General features: G+C 38.4%; 1 long non-coding RNA gene across 1 annotated transcript; it reads left to right on the top strand.

The window, feature by feature from the left end:
- The first annotated feature begins 1,894 nt into the window (after window positions 1–1,894).
- LOC311056989 lies at window positions 1,895–3,198 on the top strand. Its single transcript, XR_014601937.1, has 4 exons — window positions 1,895–1,965; window positions 2,059–2,173; window positions 2,449–2,534; window positions 3,106–3,198. It is a non-coding gene; the product is annotated as an uncharacterized lncRNA (long non-coding RNA).
- Window positions 3,199–6,745: the final 3,547 nt, after the last annotated feature.

The following is a 6,745-nucleotide window of genomic DNA, read 5'->3' on the forward strand; positions in this document are numbered from 1 at the left end:
AATTCTGTTGTGATTTGGCACTATAGTCAAATTTAACAAATTGTCTCAAGACAGTTTACATATAGAGCAGAGACCCAACGTTTCCCCCCCAGAGAGCATTTGGCAACAGTGGCAAGGAAAAAACCCTCCTTTTAACCACTTAAACCCTATACTTAGTTGACTGGATTCCCAAGAACTCTATTCTAGATCCACTCCTGTTTTCGCTCTACACTGAAATACATTGTCATCAAATGTTTGCCCCAGAATAGGGTTCATGTGGTTATTGGGAAGAAACCTTGGGCAGAACCAGGCTCTAGAGGGTGGGCGCCCCTGAGATACAGGGGAATGGAGAGAGAGAATAAGTGCCTGGTGTGCATGGATTCAAGTTCTCGCCACGACTGATTTCAGTCATTTGTATTCCATAGAAGCCAGCATGTCCTCTATGGCATCATGTTGCGCACCTATGCTCTCAATGCGCCTGCGACTGTTTCACAAATCACACATTACGACTTGGTCATACAAACCTTTTTCAGTCGTGAGATTGTATTTTGCTTTAATCCATGGGTGTGTCTCAGTTCATCCAGAGTGACCTGGACTGTGTGGCAGTGGCGTCGGCTCGCCTGCGGGCCTTCCTGACCGCCGGTCAGGAGAGCTCCAGCCTCTGCATCCTGCTGAAGGACCTGGACACCTCCTGCTCCGACATCAGACAGTTCTGCAACGGACGTGATGGGAGCACCCGCCGCTGTCATGTTTGGACCACAGGTACACATACACCCATTCTACTGTCTGTACGGGTCAGTGATTCTCAAACCTTTGAATTTCAAGGACCCCCCCCCTAATTTTTATGTGCACTAGGCCACAGACCCCCATTTGATGCAATTCATCTCTGGGGTCAATTCTTCATCTCTGGGAACCCCAATCTACCCTGTAAAATATTTTTTCAATTAAAAAAAAAGCTACTTTTTGATATAATCTTTCACTGATATATTTTTCACAATGACCATTCCACATACAGGTAAATGTTGTTTGACAACTTCTCTTAGAGTGTTTGCCCCTGACAACCGGGAATGTATTTCTTTATGTACTTTTACAGTTAATAACAGGATTCCCACGGTCATGAATTTCCTGGATATATTTTGAAATGAGAAAAACTGTCTGCCAGGCCTGGAAAATGTTTGGAATTCATCAAATGTTTTGGAAGATGTTTGGATATACATAGTTTTTGGCTATTGATTTTGTTCATAAAAAACATGTCTAACATTTCATGAAATATGTAACATGGTAAAATGCAGTGCTGCGTGAGAGCTGCCTATTATACAGAACATCACATAACAAAAATAATACATCTACAAGCTAAGAACAAACGTTGTTAGCTTGTAGATCTGTTCTGTCATGTGACGCCTTTGCTCGAGGTCTGTCTTGGGGCATTGATGGAGTAAGAGCCTCATTATTGCCACCATACGATTGATATAGGCCTGGAAATAGGGTGAAAAAGTTATGGAAAAGTTTTGAAAATGACCAGGTAAAAATGTGTGGGAACCCTGACCAGTGCTTTAAAATATTACTGTCTATCCCTGTGTTTCCCCTCCTTTTTTTTACTTCCACTTAGATGGTTGAAAAAATTCTGAAGGACAGACCTGGCGGAGAGAGGATCCTTACCGAGTATGCTCGGACAAAAAGCCTAACGGATACTAGAAGACGCGACATGGTGAAGATATTGGTTGCACACATGGCAAGTGAACATGGGTATGTTGTCATCTAAAAAATATGCACCCAATACACAATTTTGGTTGTACTTGGTGCAGGCCAAAATCCTCCTTTTTGCAGAAGGCAGCGTCACAGCAATACTTTTGTTTGGATCTCATACGTGTGTGTGTGTGTGTGTACTGTAGGACGAGTCCTTCAAGGCGTGTTGAAGAGGACTATGCACAGGGCATCACTGCCTTATTCCCATACCTGGCCGATCCCCAGGGAAATTTGGGCTATGTAAGTACATAAAACACCAGTCTAACGCACATTTACACATGCTCATTAAAACCAAATGACACTTTCCCCCCCTCTTTTCTTCTTGTGTTTTAGGAACAGTATTACAATCCAGTAGATGGGAGTGGGTTTCTGGCATGGCGAGTGAAATCACTTCAAAAAGAAGCATCAGAGGGACAAGAAAATAGCAGAAATGTTCAGCCACTGACGGGTGTGTGATTTTGATTGTTGCTAGAATTTAAGGGTGAAGTCACACACACACACACACACACACACACACACACACACACACACACACACACACACACACACACACACACACACACACACACACATGTTGCCTTATTTTAAATAGCCGACCGACAAGCTCACTTGTCAGCTTGTAGATAACTTGTGAGCTTGTAGATCTGCTATTGTCACTATATTTATATTGTGACAAATATATATTTGTGTCTAAAATACAGTATTTTTGCTTGACATTTTCAGCTGTGGCGTGGCTGTACACCGGATCTGATATCTTGGCCAACACAGCTGTGGACTGAGGGGACCGTCCCAGACTGCACTACTGCAAGGTTTGTTTAACATAACATGACACATGTGCAAATCAAAACCTTTTAGATCTAACTATCTAATGTTAGCATATGGACATTTTCTTGTGGTCAGTCCATTGTCCGTTTTTAAGGAGGCATTGCCAATATATATACTCTGTAGCTTAACTCTTTGACTGCCATATGAACAGTGTAATAGTGTGCCACTGCTGCCAGCAAAAACAGTGATTTTTACTGTATCAGTTTGCATAGAAAAATACTGTACTTGTACTTCTATCCACTACAGCTCAGAGGCAAATATTGTACTTGTAATCCACTACAATTGTTAGAAAACTTTAGTTACTTTGTAGATTTTGGTTATTGTTTAAAAAAACATAGGGTACATTAACCACTTCAGCCCCATTTAAACTTTGGCTATTTGAAAATGGCAGATCTACAAGCTCACAATGCAACATGTTGTGAGCTTGTAGGCTTACAAGCTCACTTGTCAGCTTGTTGGACACTTGTCAGCTTGTAGATCTGCTATTGTCTATTGATATGCATGTACTTTCATAGCTTTGTGTCTAAAATATTGTATTTCTTTTTTTTTTTACAGCTCCTGCTGCGGACCCAGGTGACAGACACACCATCCCAGGCCTACTGCAAGGTGTGTAACTATCTAATGTTGGCTTATTGACATTGTCTTGGGGTCAAATACTAGGTTGTGGGAGTCTGTGGTTTAATGCATAGGCTAAAAAATGGAAGCTCTTTGACATTACAATAGTTTGAGAACCACTGGTATTCAGGTGACAAGTATATGTTGCTTACATTTTCTATAGTTGTCAGCTAATAATAATAATAATAATAATACATTTTATTTTATAACGCACTTTACATTCTCACGGATGTCAGAGTGCTACAGATTAAAAACAGAGCATAAAAACAGCATAGGCAACAAAACAATTACAATAGACCCAACCAGGCTAAACTAAAGGGCCAACTTTTAGAAATGATAACTCAATACGAAAAACAAACAAAGTCCATGAAAAATTAGAAAAATGCTTTTTTTAAAAGGTAGGTTTTTAGTCAATTTTTAAAAGCATCAGTGGACTGTGGCGCTCTCAGGTGGTCTGGGAGGGCATTCCACAGACATGGGGCTGTGTGGCAGAAGGCCCGGTCGCCCATGGTGCGGAGGTTGGTGTCAGGGACAACAAGAAGGTTGGTGTTGTTGGAGCGGAGGCTTCGGGTGGCAGGTTTTGGGGTGAGGAGTTCTTTGAGGTGGGGGGGGGGGGGGGGCGTTGCCGTAAATGCACTGATGGGTGAGAAGGGAAATCCTGTATTCGGTCCTGAAGGAGATGGGGAGCCAGTGAAGTGAGCGGAGGGTGGGTGTGATATGGTCATATTTTCGCACTCTCATCAGGACCCTATCAGCGCTGTTTTGGATGTATTGGAGCCTTTGGAGGCTCTTGTTAGGGATCCCGATGAGTAGTGCATTGCAGTAATCCAGCCTGGAGGAGATAAAGGCGTGGACGAGTCAGCTGACTGAAAGGTGATAATAGGGGGGTGATTAGAGGTGTGGTTATCCATATGTGGCCAATATTTCAGCACAATATGACAGTTTTCAAGATGGATCTTGGCACTGTTTCTTTGCTATTGTCCAGTTTATAGAAAGCTATATGCTGATAGCCATCATTGCTTTGTGTTTGTTTAGTAACAGGGAACAGCCTGTCTCTGCAGGTCCTTTTTAAACAGAAAATTAAGGGTGTGTTGGCAATTTCATCCAACCATAATCAACAACTTGATTGTATAGGATGTGTCCTGTATGAGTTCTCTCTCCTGATTGGATGAAATTGGTCTCTCAAAATCACAATTTAGTTTTAAAGGCAGTTACTGTATTCACCCAGAAGCAGTATAATAGCAGTCGCACCCCTACTTAAGTAAGACTGTGTTTGCATACTGGTACAGTGGTGTAGTTAACTGGTATAGTTGCTGTGTTTTCACGTCGTGGATGCAATGTATTATTTAGTATATTCGTTTCCATTTGAAAGTATGCTTTAATAAGTACCTGGCATACAAACATGCTCACTTCTATGTGCCTACGTGTCTTTGGGTCATTCCAGGGCCAGTGTTTAAAGGAGGAGTTCACCCAAAAAATTACTTATTTTCTATCAATTGCACACCCTATGAAGCCTTGAATCCATGGATTATTTTTTGTTTTTGTCGCATTCCTAAGCCAATAATTTGATTCCCGTCTCCTACCAGCTAATGTATCCGGTAGGAGACACAAAGTAGATTATTTGTGTCTCCTACCGGAAATACACACGGTCATCAAATTATTGTCTTAGGAATGCCACAAAAACAAAAATAAATCCATGAAATCAAGGCATAAATCACAGTATTATTCATATTGTAGCATTGTTTTGTCTTTTTTCATAACTATTGATTGTGAAGCATTTGTTTGAAAAGAACACTAACACTTGTTTCCCTGTTTTTCAGAAGCCGTCCAGCACTGACATGTTTTTTTGCCTTTAACCTTTTTCTACTTTTCAGGAATGTTCTTTGTGAATAATTGTCATATTTCTAAGATAATTGCATTCCATTTATGTTGTGGCTCGTGAACCGGTAGTACCCAATTTCTATAACACAATATTGGCCATCCCTGAATTTAATAACAAACTCACACATGAAATAATCAATTCTAACAAATGCATAACAAACTATTTTGGATTGTATACTGCCTTTTCATGACCCACTACCTTATATTTACATGTGCATGTTGTAAATGTTTAACTCACCATTTGTTTTTAGGGCTGTAAGACTGTAACACTTATTAGGACTAAATTATTTTTTAATTCATTTTGACAAAAAATGTAATTTTATTCAAACAGCCAATATACACTTATTAAAATAGGACTTAATTTCCTAATTAAACTAATAAATGTAATCCCAAAATAATTATGGAAAATGTTACACATTGATTCATTGATAAATACAAAATTAGATATCTACAAAATACACTTTGAGATAATTAACTTAATCAATATAGTTGCAGCCCTACAATTTGTACCTATTTTTTCAGAATGTTACATGTTGTTTAATAATATATTAATATATTTACCAGGAGCTTGCTTGATCCCCTTTTTTAACAAATGGGTCGGTGCAAGAATTGTTTTCCCCGTGCACTCCTAAATTGGCTGAAATAGGAGGCAGGTTTTTTGCTTCACCCTGGAAAATATTGAATTTACTTAAAAGTTAGGATATAATTTTGGATAATAACAGTAATAGTAGTAATAATAATCATTATAGCATCAACAATATATCTGTCAATAATAAACTGTTTACAGGCATTGTAATAGTTACCATACTATATAATTGTATAATTATCAATAATAACTATAATTAACCTATATATAGAATCATAAAATATAACCATACTATTATTACATATATAATCATAATAACAACAACTATAATAACAATAATTGATAGGACATTATACCAAATATATTGATGGTGTTGCTTACAGTAAAGGTACCAATAATACAATTGTGTTAATAAATACTTTAAACTATATCTGCTCTGCTTTGTCTCTACTTATTATTCTTTTTACCATGTGGTTGAAAAGTGAATCTATATGTTTGGTAATGTATTTAGTCGCATGTATTTAACATTTACAATGAATACAGATGTGTGTTTTTTTTTTTTTTAATTACTATTCATAATCAGAAGGGTTCTTCACTACTAAAGCTGAACAAAAAGTGAAACTTTGGAGTGTAACATCTCTTAATACCTAAGCCCATACACATATGAACATAATACACAAAAGTTTTTTGTTTAACTGACAATAATTTTTGCCTTCTACAATCTGGTGTTTTAATTTATTTGACCAACTTATCCACTTAACGGTTTGATCCATGCAAGAGTCAAAGCTTGTAATTGAAAGTGTTGTCAGACTATAATCTCTGCCTGCTGGACAAAATGGACTTCAATCCCTCTACTGTGTGTAAAACTGTGAAGCAATCTACATGGACATTAGAGCTTAACCAAAACTCCTGCCTGGTGATGACAAGTCTGTCACAATGTAGGCTAAACAATAGTTTTTCATTGTGGTATTGACGCCATTCAGTAACATTGATGTGCCTGATATGCTGGGGAGTATCTATTTTACAATATACAAAATGGTATGGCTTCAACCCAGCTACTAGCCAGGTCGACATGTATCGTAATGGTTCCACATGTATTATATGGTGAGACAT

The sequence above is a fragment of the Gymnoscopelus microlampas genome, assembly GCF_963454915.1.
Source record: "Gymnoscopelus microlampas genome assembly, chromosome: 12".
Classification (NCBI taxonomy): domain Eukaryota; kingdom Metazoa; phylum Chordata; class Actinopteri; order Myctophiformes; family Myctophidae; genus Gymnoscopelus; species Gymnoscopelus microlampas.